Genomic DNA, 14,803 nt, shown 5'->3' on the forward strand with positions numbered 1-14,803 from the left:
ACGTGTGTGTGTGTTACTGGAGCTCATACATAATAAAACGTGTTTTTACAGCCCAATCACAACTACACTATACTGTCTGTCGTCTTTACACTTTTAACAATTCAACGGTTTAACGTTACTCTACAGTAGTCCAACAAATGCGATTTTAACACAAGGAACAGTGATTTTGGTTTGTAATACTCACATTTGATTGGCTTTTCTCCGCCTGACGTATCCTTTCCTGTGGCCTCATGGGAAGGCAGGGATAGAAAAGTATCCGACGATGGGTACTTCACAATCTGGGCGGAATCAGTAAGCCATCCGGGAACTTCTCGCCTACTCTTTTATGATTACTGAGGTTTCGAACATACTTCTCCTTTCACGTACTGTTTTCGCCTACTATATAGTAGGTAAGTAGGCATATTCGAACGCAACATCAGTATACGCACGTCCGAATCTCGCGAGAAATACTCCAAAACCCTGGTAGTTCTCGCCTACTATTTTATGAATACAAAGGATTCGAGCATACTCTTCGCTCGCCTACTGCTTTTTACATACTATATAGTAGGGAAGTATGCGGTTTCGAACGCAGCCAGTATCTTTTCGTCTTCAGGGACTGTTTTGCCTGTCTTCACGTGAAACGTCTACAAGAAGGATAACAATGAAGTGTGCTGATAACGCCACTTCTGCAGGTGTGTTTTGAATGTGTATCTTGCGCTTTGGATACACACACACTTTGCGTTTACTGTCTGGGAGAAGAGCATGCATGAGAGGTTTGCGAACCTCTTGTGAAAGTATTTGTGAGCGTTGTCCTCTGGAAACGCTCCGCTCTCGGTGAGACCTCTTCTCGAGGGGAGAGGTTTCAGCATCTGGGAACGGCCACGCTCGAGCTGAGGCTGAGCGGCGTCTAAATACCAAAATCGCTTCCCAGATGGATCTGGCTCGTCGCTTGGAGACAGTTATGGTTCTTGAGGACGATCCAGATCGCGAGAGGCGGACCTCGGAGGAAGGAGCTGGATTTATGTTCCTCCTCCTCGTCTGCTGCTCTTCCACTCGAGCAGAGGATGGGTGAGTCAGTTAAAAATGCTGAAGCTTTTCTTACCATCCTGTCCCATGCACGGGAGTTGCTGGAAGTCATGGAACGCGCTGCGGGTAGACTGCAGCTGCCTTTGCGGCGCGTGAAGAGAAAGGCTGAGCGTCCAAACAGTTCGGACGACCGTTTTTTCTCCGCCCATGACCTCCCAACTCCTGGGAGTCTTCCATTCCTTCCAGATCTCCATCAGCAGATCTCGAGGGAATGGAAGAAACCATACTCAGCCCCGCATCTGTCGACATCGGCGAGATAAATGTCGCTGATGTCGAGGGACTGCCTGGCTGGGTATGTGTCGATGCCGCCCGTGGACGAGATGTTATGTTTATCTCGCCTCTGGGCGGCCGGCGACACTGTGGCTCCCACCCTGCCGGTCTAAACGCCTGAATGGTAGGGCGTACATGTCAGTGGGTCGCGGCGGCTTTGCACACCACAGCTGTGTTGCAGGCTTATCAGGCGGACCTGCTGAGGGACCTCGATCAGGGGGGAGGGACCCCCTGAGGCGGTAGTCGAGTCGCGCCGGACCGCGGTTTTCACTCTCCGGGCCACCATACAGATAGCGCCGATGGCGGCGAGGGTGGCCACGGAGAGACATCTGTGGTTAAACCGTTTGGACATCGGGGAGAAGGAAAAAAATCCTTTCTCCCTGATGCCCCGGTTTCGCCATCTGAACTTTTCGGCACCTCCGTAGAGGCGGTGGTGGGAAAGTTCGGAGAGGCGAGGGCGCGCTCGGCGGCATTCAGGACATGCATTCCGCTGAGGTCCGGGACCGCGCCCAGGCAGTCGGGTGTCCCCGGCCCGTCCCAGTCTGAGGGCTGGAGACGGGAAAAGCGAGCCAGCGTCGCCTCTCGAGCGCCCCGCCGCGGAGGACTGGGGCGCAGGGGAGGCGGGACACCCGCGACAGGAAGAGGAAGGAAGCCGGGGCTGGTAACCGGAACCAGCGCAGGCAGCAGACTCCACCCCCCGAGGAGCGCGGAGATGAACGCTGCCTTTTTTCCCTTCCTCTGGTTTTTCCCCCGGGCGCTTTTACATCAGGCCGGTGGCCTATGATGAGCAGAAAAGGTAAGATTCTGCCGGCTCGCCTGGTTTGTTTGGTGAAAGCGCCCCCCTCAGGATGGCGGGCGGATACTAGCCTTATGGCTGGCTGGAAGCACCGCTGGGAGCGATTGGTGAGTCCCCCTCTCTGAGGGTGAAACATTTTCAAAACTATGTTTTTCAGAACTCCTATACCTTCGCTCGCCTGAGAGGTTTTCTGGGGAAATTTGGATCGCCGCTGGATCTTCGCAGGGCCTGCAGCTCCCCGTGAGTAAGCTAAGAACGATCTTCTTTGCAACATTATGTGGTTGTGTGTGAATACCTCACTTTCTGCTAGTAGAGTCTGCTGCCTCTCCGTGCTATGTTTTCCCCCACTATGTGGGTAACTGAATCGCGCTCTTGCCCGAGGGCTTGTAGTGTAAGAGGCGAGCTGTGTTTTTCCTAGCGTAAAAGTGGGAAGTAGCTGAAGACCGGGTATGCACTAACGCACGAGCTGTAGTGAGATCTGCGCCCAGCTCTGCGGGGCTTTGGGAAAAAGGGTTTTTGGGGCCTCATTGTGTATATTAGAGGTGATAATATTTCTTTCCCGGGCCCTGAGTGGATCTAGTGCGGACTTATGTCGCACCACTTGGCCTAGGCTTTGTCAAGGATGGGGGCGTTCCCTTTTAATGAAGTTGTTCGCCCCTGGCCTGTCTTTTATATAAGAACATGGCGTTGTTTATGCATCCTTGTTTCAGCCTCCTCTGTTACAGAGTCGTCCGGCCAAGGCCCGCCCCCTTTCTCTGCGTTCTGGGGTCACAAGGAATGCAGACGAGGTGTTGCAGGAGACAGCGACTTCGCCAGTGGTCGTGGGGTGGAGTTAAGCGTCTTTTCGCCGGTATTGCGATTAGACTTTATCTGCAGTGTCCGCCTTTCGGAGCTTGGTGGCCGCCACCTGCTGGCGGCCCCCGGCCTCTTCCTGGAGGATGGTACGGCCGGTGGATTTCATATTTCTGTGATATTGTTCCCTTGCTTTATGTCTCTGCTTCACCTCCTTTAGGGCCCGGGTCGAGCTGAACATCGGATAATCCTTTTGTCTGTACGGTTCTGGTCGGATGCTCCCCTGAGGCCGAGCATTGCCAATGGCTGACGCCCTCGCACTTATGTTGGCCGCTGCATGGAAAGTAGGCAGCCGCCCCTATGCAGGTGACGTAAGTTGTACTCCCCTCGCTTTAGAGGGTCTTTGTTTAAGCACTTCCGCTGAGTACACTGCTGTTGGCAATGTGATTAGGTCTATGTTTGTAGGCACTGCCCGAGAGACTGCGCCGTCCTGGGGGCCCTAGGACACGGCGAAGCAGTTGTACCTAGCTGCCTCTGGGATGGAGCCAGCCCCAGGTGTGGGCATAGGAGCCAGCTGGCTGTGAGCGTCCAGCTTGGGCGGTCTGGGCAGTAGGACTTCAAGACAGGTAGTAGGCGTTAACCGGCCTCCTTGCAGGAAAGTCCCGACACTATGGCCCACGAGTGGGCCTCGGAGGCTCTTCTCCACTGGTGTCGACGTCAGCAGTGACCCGTCATTGGCCCTGGGGATGAGTCCCCAGGTGTTAAACTGGATTTCCAGGCCTTCTTCAGCAGCAGACAGCTGCCGTCAGCCCAGGTAGCAGCAGCCAGCCTTCTTAGAAAGTCACGGCAGGATCCTTGGAATCTGCAGACCCCCTATTCGGGGGGGTAGGTCCTGCCAGGCCTCCCTGAGGGGTAGGCTCCCGGTCTGGGTTACCTTCGCTCAGGAGTTAGGCCCTGTCTGGCCTCTCTGAGAGCCTGCTGTGGTCAGCAGGCACCGCCTGGTCTCCCCCAAGGGGGCACCATAGGCATTAAGTCCCTCGACGGCTGGTACGAGCTGCTAAATAGGTGGTAGGCGCTACTGGGCCTCCCTATGGGCCTGCTGTGGGGTAAGCAGGCCCACTTGACCTCCTCTGCGGATGGCGTTCCTGGGCCCCAGTCACTGGATGGCTAGCAAGAGTGCTAGTAGGTAGTAGGCCTCATCCGGCCTCCCTGAGTGACCTCCCTGGAGGCAAACTCCCGGTTCCCAGCCACTGTGGCGGTGAGCATGAAGTGCTATGAGTAGCACTTTCTGCTATCAGGTGGTAGGCACGGTGGCCTCCCTGACGATGAGCTCACGGTTAAAAAAACAAAGAAAACGGTCGCCGTGGCAATGAGCATGGAGCGCTATGGATAGCACGTTCTGCTGTTGGTTGGTAGGCACTGTGGCCTCCCTGACGACGAGCTCTCGGTTCCCGGTCGCTGTGGCAATGAGCATGGAATGCTACGAGTAGCATGTCCTGCTATCAGTTGGTAGGCACGGTTGCCTCCCTGAGGGCGAGCTCCCGGCTTCCGGTCGACTGTGGCAATGAGCGTGAAGTGCTACGAGTAGCATGCTCCGCTATCAGGTTGGTAGGCATTGTGGCCTCCCTGAGGGCAAGCTCCCGGTTCCCAGTCACTGTGGCAATGAGCGTGAAGTGCTACGAGTAGCACGTTCTGCTTTCAGTTGGTAGGCACGGTTGCCTCCCTGAAAGCGAGCTCCCGATTCTCTGGCGCTGAGACGACTAGCGGAATGAAGAGCTATGCGCGGCGTGCTCTGCTATCAGTTGGTAGGCATTGTTGCCTCCCTGAAACGAGCCCCCGTTTCTCAGGCGCGGAAGTGAGACGGTTAGCGAAGCGCTATGGACGGCATGTTCTGCTACCAGGTGGAGGTATTGCGCCTCCCTGGAATCGTTCCCCGGTCCCCAGTTTCGGTAACGGATTGTAGCATGGGCTGCTATCAGGCAAGCTGCACGGGCTTCCCTGAGGGGATTCGCTTTGGAGTAGTAGGCCCACGTGGCCTCCTCTGAGGGCACGCTCTGGCTCGTGGTTCCTGGTCAGTTCCAGTCACTGAGCAGAGGCCGGCTCCCCGGCCGCTGTGGTGGATGTGAAGTGCTATGAATGGAAAGCACGTTCTGCTATCAGATGGTAGGCATGGTACCTCCCTGAAGCCAGCTCCCGGTCCCCAGCCGCTGTGGATGAGCATGAAGTGCTATGAGTAGCACGTCCAGCTAAGCTGTGACAGAGGAATGCCCGATTTCTTTAGAGTTGGTAGGCCCGCATGGCCTCCCTGGTGAAGCGAGTCCCTGGTCTTCCCAGCTACCTCGAGGGTTAGCGAGACTGCGATCAGGTATTTGGCCCGTTTTTGGCCTACCTGAGGGCGAGCGCTCCTGTTAGATGCGCGAGCAGTCGACACATGTTACCAGGTGGAGGCCCCTCCCGGCCTCCCTGGGGAACGAGTTCCCCAGGCGGGAACACATAACTGGCTTTACGCTGACAGCTAGTGGTCACCCGCTATCAGGCGCCGGTCTCTGGCCGTTCGCGATTCCTGAAGGCGATGTTCTTACCCTAGCATGACGAGACGTCACTGCGGCTATGCGGTCCATGCAGGAGCGGGACCTTCATAGTCTGCCTACGGCATGGTTTCCTACCGGGCACGCTTATGAGCTCCTCTCAAGTGAGGGTCTGCTATGAGCTTACGGCTGCCTGGCGCTGATTTATGGTTGTAGGCCCCTCGTGGCCTCCCTGGTGTATCAGCCTGTAAGGCCCTTTGGCCTCCTAAGCACGTTTTAAAGTAAGTGCTTGGTAGATCCGAGGATTGAGCGGCTTGACTCCCCTCGCTAGCAAGGGTCTTATAGCACTTCGCTGAGCGCTGCTCTCCGGGATAACCCGTCTCTGAGGTCCGGCTAGTCGGTGACACTGCCTTTCTTGCAGCACCCTAGCGGGATGTCTCTTCGGAGGCGAGTACCAGAGGCTCTGTACTGTACAGACAGGGTTGACCGTATTACGTGTCCCATAGCAGACTGGGTCACCAGGTCAGGTCTCCCTGGTGGCATTCGGTGAGAACCTCCCGAATAGTGACTGGCATAGGGTTCCCTCGTAGTTCCCTTGCCACGCTCCCTTAAAGGAACCCCTTCTGAGTCGAATGGGTTGGTTCCAGGCCTTCGAGCAAGGCCCGGGAGGGAACTCATGTGTGTGAAGGTTTCCTTCTCAGGCGATAAGCTTGGGCTTTGACCGTAGGGAGCGCTGTCACTGACAGCCTAACGTGACCAGAAGGGGAGTGGTTCAGGCATTTCAGCAAGATTTGCTTGTCTTGACAGTTGTCACTGCCAGAGGGCATGCACTCCCGTCGGCATGGCGGCGTGGGTATATCGTTCCCCGTAGCATCGAAGCTGACGCAGCGCGAGTTCCCTTTCGAAAGGGAACGTCTCAGGTTACGAATGTAACCATTGTTCCCTGAGAACAGGGAACGAGACGCTGCGTCACTTTGCCATGCCGCAGGGCCTGCCTGCCAAAAGAAAACAGTCCCTTCAGACGAGTAGATACTGTCATGTTGGCAAGGCTCCCTTATATACTTCCTGGTCGCACCTTGATGACATCATAGGCTGTCGCCGGTCAATAGGATTGACGTGATTCAATGTGATTTCAGGCACCAGTCACGCTGGAGGCGTTCCCCGTAGCGTCGAAGCTGACGCAGCGTCTCGTTCCCTGTTCTCAGGGAACAATGGTTACATTCGTAACCTGAGACGTTTTTTTAATGTTAGCATGGTATGTTAATTAGACCATTAGCATAGGTTGAACTGAAAGAAACATTGGAATTTGAATTTAAAAAACATTGAGGCAATATAATATCACACAATATTAATATTAATAATAAGATAGTTCAAACTGTAATTGTATCTCTTCCATCAGTAATTTTCTTTCAATTAGGCTACCACCCACACTTTTTTGGCACATGCACTGAGCAGGGAACGCAAATATGTAATTTTGTCATTATTTTGTGTGAATTTATTTGGAAAACTTTAAAAGAAGCGAGGCCGTAATATTGCATCTGGAGAATGCGGGACTCTGTGTGCGGGTGTTATACGATCTTCCGTACAGCAGGAGGCGTTGTCTCGAAAAACAAGGGGTCTGAGAATGCGGGACTCTGGGTGCGGGACTGTAGCTGCAGCACGCTCTGAGTCTGCAGCTTCATGATGTTGGGTTACGCAGCGGACTTCTTCCCGGCAGTCAAAGTGGCTTTACGTCGAGAAAGTGCGGACTCAGAGGAAGACCGTGAAGGTTTAGGGTGCCATTTGGGACAGGGCCATTGTCGAGATCCCGAAGCGCAGATGTTTCGAAACACTGCTCCGAATTGTGATTCGAACACCCATGTCATGTGATTATGGCTAAATGAAGCTTCGAAGTGTTTCATCAGGTGGCGCCGGTCGAAACTGCTTTTGATTGAAAGAGGCGGGAACAAATCGTCACACATCCCACAGTTTAAAAGTGAAGTTAATCCATCTTCACCTCGTGGGTTTTTGTAAGAGGAGAGATATTTTGTGATAGCAGTGATTTTGTGATAGCAGTGATTTTCCCCTCATTTGTATGTACTTGCTAAAAAAATATTTGTGCATGCCAGCAACAAGTGTCCCTTGTGAGAGGATTTTTAAATTATAAATTAAATTATATGTAAAAAAAAGATGTCAGCTAAGTCCTTCAACAGCAGAGCAAATAATATTTTTTGTTAAAAGTGTTATGTAAGAAATGTGACATTGTGGCTTTATTTATTTTATTAATGTTCATTTTTCATGACCAAAAAAAAACCCTATAGTTATTCACAGTGATGAGGCTACAGGTTACAAAACCAAGATCATGTAGTTGTCAGATAGAATTAGGTTCATACAGATGTGTGACTGTGTGGTTTGTTCCCGCCCCTTTCAATCAAACACAGTTTCTACAGGCGTCACCTGATGAAACACTTCGAAGCTTCATTTAGCCGTAGTCACGTGACATGGGTGTTTCGAATCACAGTTTGGAGCAGTGTTTCGAAACATCTGTGCTTTGGGATCTCGACAAAGCGCCGAAATATCAGTTTTGCGTCAGCCATCCCTAGTCAAGTCAAGTCTGTTCCTAAGTCAAGTCAAGTAAAGTCTTAGTTTGTTTTGTATCTGTTCACATTTTTAAATAAAACTGCACTTGAGTTCACAGCAACCTTGCCTACAGTGGAAATCTGTTACAGAATACTCAACCTAAACCATGAACTCAGCAGTTTGTTGTCTCCTGTAACTTCTTCAAGGCGACCAGGCCATTGAGGACTATGTCCAAGAATTTTGCGAACTGTCCAATCAAGTGGATTTTAATGATGACATTTTTAGATTTGGTCTAAATGAGCCCATTTGTTCACGACTGCCTGGAGGAAAAATTCCCTGGCACAATATATGGATCACACCCTTCAGTCCTCCATATATTGATCCAGTTGACACCCTTCGGTTCCTCATTTACGATGATTACGGTGGATGAGGAGCCCCATAGTCCCACAGTGTCTGCAAAGCCTGATTTCCTTCACGTCATGCCTGCCCTGCCACAGCCTGTCCACGTCCATAGTCCAGCGACTGTCCACGTCCAGAGCCAAGCGACGTCTCCCGTCCACGTCCAGAGCCAAGCGACGTCTCCCGCCCTCGTCCAGAGCCAAGCGACATCTCCAGTCCCCGTCCAGAGCCAAGCGACGTCTCTAGTCCCCATCCAGAGCCAAGCAACATCTCCCATCCAGAGCCAAGTGTCATCTCCAGTCCACATCTAGAGCCAAGCGACGTCTCCAGCCCCTGACCTGCGCACAGAGAGGGCTCCAGCCCCAGACCAGCGTCCAGAGAGGGCTCCAGCCCGTGACCAGCATCCAGAGAGGGCTCCAGCCCATGACCAGCGTCCAGAGAGGGCTCCAGCCACTGACCAGTGTCCAGAGACGTCTCCAACCCCTAACCAGTGTCCAGAGAGGGCTTCAGCCCCTGACCGATGTCCAGAGAGGGCTCCAGTCACTGACCAGTGTCCAGAGAGGGCTCCAGCCACTGACCAGCATCCAGGGAGGGCTCCAGCCAGGGCCCCCTGAACAGCCTGTACTGCCATGGCCCCCTGAACTGAATGTTATTTTCATTTTCTATTAAAAAACCTTCAAAGTTATGTATTGTTTTTTAATCAGACAAAAAATGACTGGGTTACATCTTTTTGAAGTCGATAGTGTCAGCATTGTACATTTTTAGAAAAATTTAGTTAAAGTTTTCTGAAGGTTCCAAAACAAAATTACCTAGCAAATATATCTTAAAAACCCTGGTAATAACACCAAATTTGACACACCAAGTCAACACCAAATATTGATAGGAAAAATATATATTCAACCCCATGATACCACAATTGTTTGATTAACACTGATGAAACAGACCCACTGTACTGCATGGATCTAAAATAATGTAACACATCAGATATTTTTCCCCAAGACCCCAACAGTTAACCAAACATTCACATAAGACATAACAGATAATGTTTGTGTGAATACTCACCAAGACAGATATTTTGAAATACTATAATTCTGTGTATAGTGAGATTGCGCTCTATCTGAGGCATCTTTGTGCGCACACTTCGGATCTGTCAGTCAGCGTCAGTGACAAAGTAAAGGTAGCCTACTCCTCTCCAAAATCGTACAAATAAAGATACTTTTAGATGTTTAATTGCTATTTGGAGCATTGGGGTCACTAGACGAGGGCTTAATTAACAATTTTTTGTGAAAACAGCAAAATCAACATTTTCACTTGTTTTCCTGTAGCTCGAAATTATAACGTGCAGATTTTCCGACTCCTTTTGCTAGCACGGGTCACATATGTTGACTAACTGATGAATTACTGATAATTTCAAAGTGCTATACAAAATAATGCAATTTGAACGGTAGTGGATCACTTTTTTGAGTAACAATGCAAACAGGAGCATAATGCATGTCGTGAGAGAGTGTGCTTGAGTCCAGCCCTATTTGTTCTTTGTCACTCGTTGCATTCTCATTCAATGTCTGTCAATACATGGTTGAATAATAGAACTGAGGCTATTGATTATCCAAGGGTTGTTAAAGATTTTTTTCCACCGTTCCACTCACTGCCACAAGGATGACAGGTCCACACAAGGGACACAGAACTGCTGGCATCCAGCAGACCTGCAACATAACTTACTGTGTTCCCAATGAGACAGCATCGATTGAGCACAACCAATACATCAAGCCCAAGCCTGAGTCTTTCTCTATAGAAGAGACTGTGTTGTGAACAGTCAGCAAGGAGGTCAAGGTTATTGTAACAAGTGATTCAATAGAGCCTCAGTAATTATGTCTATGTCAGGCTGCTGTGAAGATTGTGTAGCATTACAATTTAGTAGTGAAAATCAGTTGTGTATGAAGGGCTGATTATGGATTTTGTTTTATTTGACAGATATACTGAAAAGTTGACAGGAAAAAAAAGGATTGCTAATTTCTTATATCTTTTAAAGGGACTGATAAGATGTGTAATAATTTTTCACAGTGAATAGGATAGGGGAGCTGAGGACAGAACAATATATGCGAAAGAGAGAGAGAGAGAGAGAGAGAGAGAGAGAGAGAGAGAGAGAGAGAGAGAGAGAGAGAGAGAGAGAGTTGCTCTCAAAAGCTTGATAGAAGCTGTCTGTTCAGCAAGACCATCATAATTAGCAACCCTCTCCAAAGAATTCCTCTATGAAGCACTTCATCAAGACTGACAGCCACAGGAGGACCCATCTGCCATATTATGCCACCACCACTGTCTAGTGATCAAGTCAGATTTAAAGATAGGCATTGTGAAGACCCATATTTAGCTATTATCTGTAACAGATTTTAAAATATAGATGAAATAATTGTGACAGCATTTAACAGATTATTTGCTAGAAAACTGTGTCATCTTTGTTGAAAAGGAAATAAATAGTGTCATAAAGAGTTCTATTCTATTCCTTTTTCTCACATCAACATACACACTCAGCCCACATAGCACAAATAATATCCTTTGAATGCTAATTATTTTAAATTAATGTAGTATTAGGTGAGAGAATAGGCCAAATAAAGTGAGACAACTGCACACGCCATCTGTACCATATGTTTAAGAAGCATCAGTGAGCTGATTTTCTCATTTCAAAACCAATAGAAAAAAAATAATATCAGTTTCAGAAAGAGACATAATAGATCTAAATCAAGAATTAAATTCTTACTAAGGGAGCCTTTTATTCCACATTATTTTTACAAACTAATTTTTGGTAACTCAAGCTTGCCCAAAGATGGGCATGTCAACATATTAGACTTTTAAGTGAATGGTATTGATTCTGTTCTACACCAGTGAGGCCTGCTATGCTGGCTAATGCTATTGACAAGCCATCGGTCTTGTATAAAACTGTGGAGGTATGCGGCTTCTTCTAGCAAACAGAAAGAAGAGACAGGAGGAAAGAGAGTAAGAAAAAAAAAACATCAATGGACAGTGATGGAGAGCAGAGACCAGGGCCAAGATGCAAGCACAGCAGACACACTAAGGACCGTATCTATGGTTTGGGAACCCTAAATTAGAGGAAAGACAAAGGTAAGGTGAGAGAGAGACTGTAAACAGCTGTATTGATCCTTCAGTCAATCAAACCAACATGCATGGCCACAGGGTGCCAGGTTTGTGGGGCTTGCTTGACGTGCAGGTGTACATTTTTACACAAACTTTAAAGCATTACTGGAAATTCAGATGAATATATATTCTTTTCAAGACACAATAACAGGTAGAGAGGATCCTGGGTGGTGAAAAGGATTGTGTAGCAGAGGCTAGAATTAAGGGGATGGGGGCAGAAGAAAAGCTGAAATCATAACAAACCCTTCTCCCAGATCCACTGCATTTGCTGTAATGACCTCAACCAGACGGGAATTCCTTTTAATTAAAGTGGAGGGAGATCAGTTAAGCAGATGGTTGTCGACAAATATTAAGGGAAATAGACTATTTAATGGTCTGTGCACTTATCACTCCTATTTTCTGTACCCAGCACAAACTGATAAACAGGAAAGAGTGTTGTTAATCAACCTTGAAACCTTTAAAGCCAGAGATAAGAAGAAATTTGGTATCTTTGTAAATTAACTTGAGATTTGGCTAAGACTGGTCTGCTTATGTTCACATAGTACATAGACTGACATAAATAGGATCTCTATCCGTCTGATGGCCTCTGTGTTCTGGTGCGGAAGTTTGGGACAGAAAATATTCATACACAAAATTTGATGTAAAATTTACCTTTTGGTGGATTAAAGAAAAAAAATGTATTGACAAAATGTACATATCATTATCAATATTTACTAGTTTGATTAAAAAGTAATAAACAAAATCTAGTGATAAAAATATTGTTAATGGAATTTCCAGAAAATTGCCACTTTATTAAAAAAATATGTTATGTGTCATGGCCTGGTTGTATTGCATACACAACGAAGTTGTAAATAAAAAGTTTAATTAACAATCCGCTTACAGTAACAAAGAAGAAGGAAGGCAAATCAACAACCGTTAAACATAGACAACCGAACAGAAACTTAAATACAAGAGACAAACAAAAGGTAATTAATCACACACAGCTGAACAGAATGACAGATCAAATTAGTAACCATAGTAACTAATAACGAAACTGACATTCAGGGAGAGAGCAAAGACAGAAACCGTCTCGGTAAACGCCCCCTGAAAAAGCAGGAACGAGATGCTGCGCTTGATTTAACCGCTATGGGAAAAAATTTTGTTTGCCGGTTGTGAACACACCAAGAATTTTGCTTAAATAACCTCTGATGATGACGTCATCGAAATGGGCTCATCAGGTCACTTTGTCTGAAGAACATCCTGGAACCACCCCCCAAGTGCAGCAATGAAGCGCAGCATCTCGTTCCAGCTTTTTCAGGGAACAGGGTTACAGTCAAGTAACCCGAGTCATTCCATTTGAAAAGCTACTCTCAATGCTGTGCTTGATTGAAGCACTATGGGAGCGAGAATACCAATGCCGCCGCACTGGAAGTGTCTGGACCCTGCTACGTCATTGTAAACGGAGGAGGACAAAAGTCTTCAAGAATGACCAGATGTATAGTCGAAAATGGAACTTTGGGAAGATAGTCGGGGTGAAAATAGCCTTGACTAGTTCAGGAGCAAAGTCTAAGCAGGATGGCGAAACCATCAGAGTCTGTAAATCTCTTTAGTGATGAGATAGGTATAAGGAAAACCATCTTTAGTCAGAAGCTTGACCGGCGCTGACTCGCCAGTGGTTCAAAGGGGTTGTCGACTAGCCCCTCAAGGACCACGGCAAAACCCCATTAGGGAACTTTTACTCTGACAGGTGGTCTAATTCACCTAGCTCCATGAATGAAGTGGGCACTCAGAGTGTGTTTCCCCACTGAAACCCCATAAATCAGAGCATTGCAAGCCGAAATGGCAGCTACAAATACTCTAAGAATAGCAGGACATGTGCCTTCTGACAGCTTTTCCTGCAGAAACTCTAGCATTGAAACAATCTGGCAGTGGACTGGGTCTGCATGATGTATGGTACATCACCTTTCAAAGACTTCTCCGGACTCTGTGCCCTCTCGGAACTCCACGGCAGAGCAAGGCGTCTGAGCGGCGCTGGTAGAGCATGATGCCTGGATGACACGTTTGAGACTGCAGCAACCTCCGGGACGGTCTCTGGGCTTGGGACCACCGTTCCAACAGTTTTCTAGCAAATAATCTGTTAAATGCTGTCACAATGATTTCATTTCTATTTTAAAATCTGTTACAGATAATAGCTAAATATGGGTCTTCACAATGCCTATCTTTAAATCTGACTTTATCACTAGACAGTGGTGGAGGCATAATATGGCAGATGGGTCCTCCTGTGGCTGTCAGTCTTGATGAAGTGCTTCATAAAGTAATTCTTGAGACCAAATCTTTTGAAAGTCTAATTCTGACTCAAACCATGAGAGTATCCCCACCCACATCAACTCGAAAACACACATCAAGTTTAGCACATGTACTTTACATCGTTTTGAGATGCAGTGAGGAATAATCCTGGAATAATTTACCTTAGAAGAAAAGCTGTTTAATTTCAAATAGCAACGGATCCAGTCCGAGGATTTTGAGGTAAGTTTATACTGTTAGTGTCTGTGAATATTAAACTACAAAAAGACTGTTTAAGTATGAATCTTGCTGCGACATAAAATGTCATAGAATTAAGACTGTTTAGACAAGATTTATTTGGCCTGTTTTGGACAGATTATGAAGTGTTTACTGTAAAATAGCTTAGTGTCACATCAATAAAGCTTTTGTTCGCAGATTTCTGCTCAGATGCTATAAATACAGTACCAGTCAAACATTTTGTGTACAATTGGCTACTGGTAGCATTAAAACGTATTTTGTTTCATATTTATGTTTAAATATAGTTTAAATGTTTATAGCCTAATGTAATTTTTTTATTTCCTCTAATTAAAAATTAAGAATTTGTGTTGACACATCATAAGATACACAATATGTCAGAAGACATGGAGTGGGCCAGACATGATTTTGACCACTTTACCACAAGTTATGTTTTGTAGAAAGCCTTTCTTTAAAGTGAATTTCGTTTTGTATAACCCCTAGAAGTCTGCAAAGATTTTTAGCATGAGTATTCTTTCAAAAACATTAAAAATAGTAATGTCAAATCTTTTGATGATTTAAAATATAGTATTCCTTTGTAATGTAACTTTGGCTCTCACATTATATTGTTAACTATATTCTAAATGAACTACAAAAATATATTTATTTTGTAAATTAAAAAAAGAGTTCCCCTCTCAGTCATATATGTACCTGACTCAAAGGCTCATTCATTATGTGGCTCATTATG

This window comes from Gobio gobio (genome assembly GCF_949357685.1).
Source record: "Gobio gobio genome assembly, chromosome: 3".
NCBI lineage: Eukaryota > Metazoa > Chordata > Actinopteri > Cypriniformes > Gobionidae > Gobio > Gobio gobio.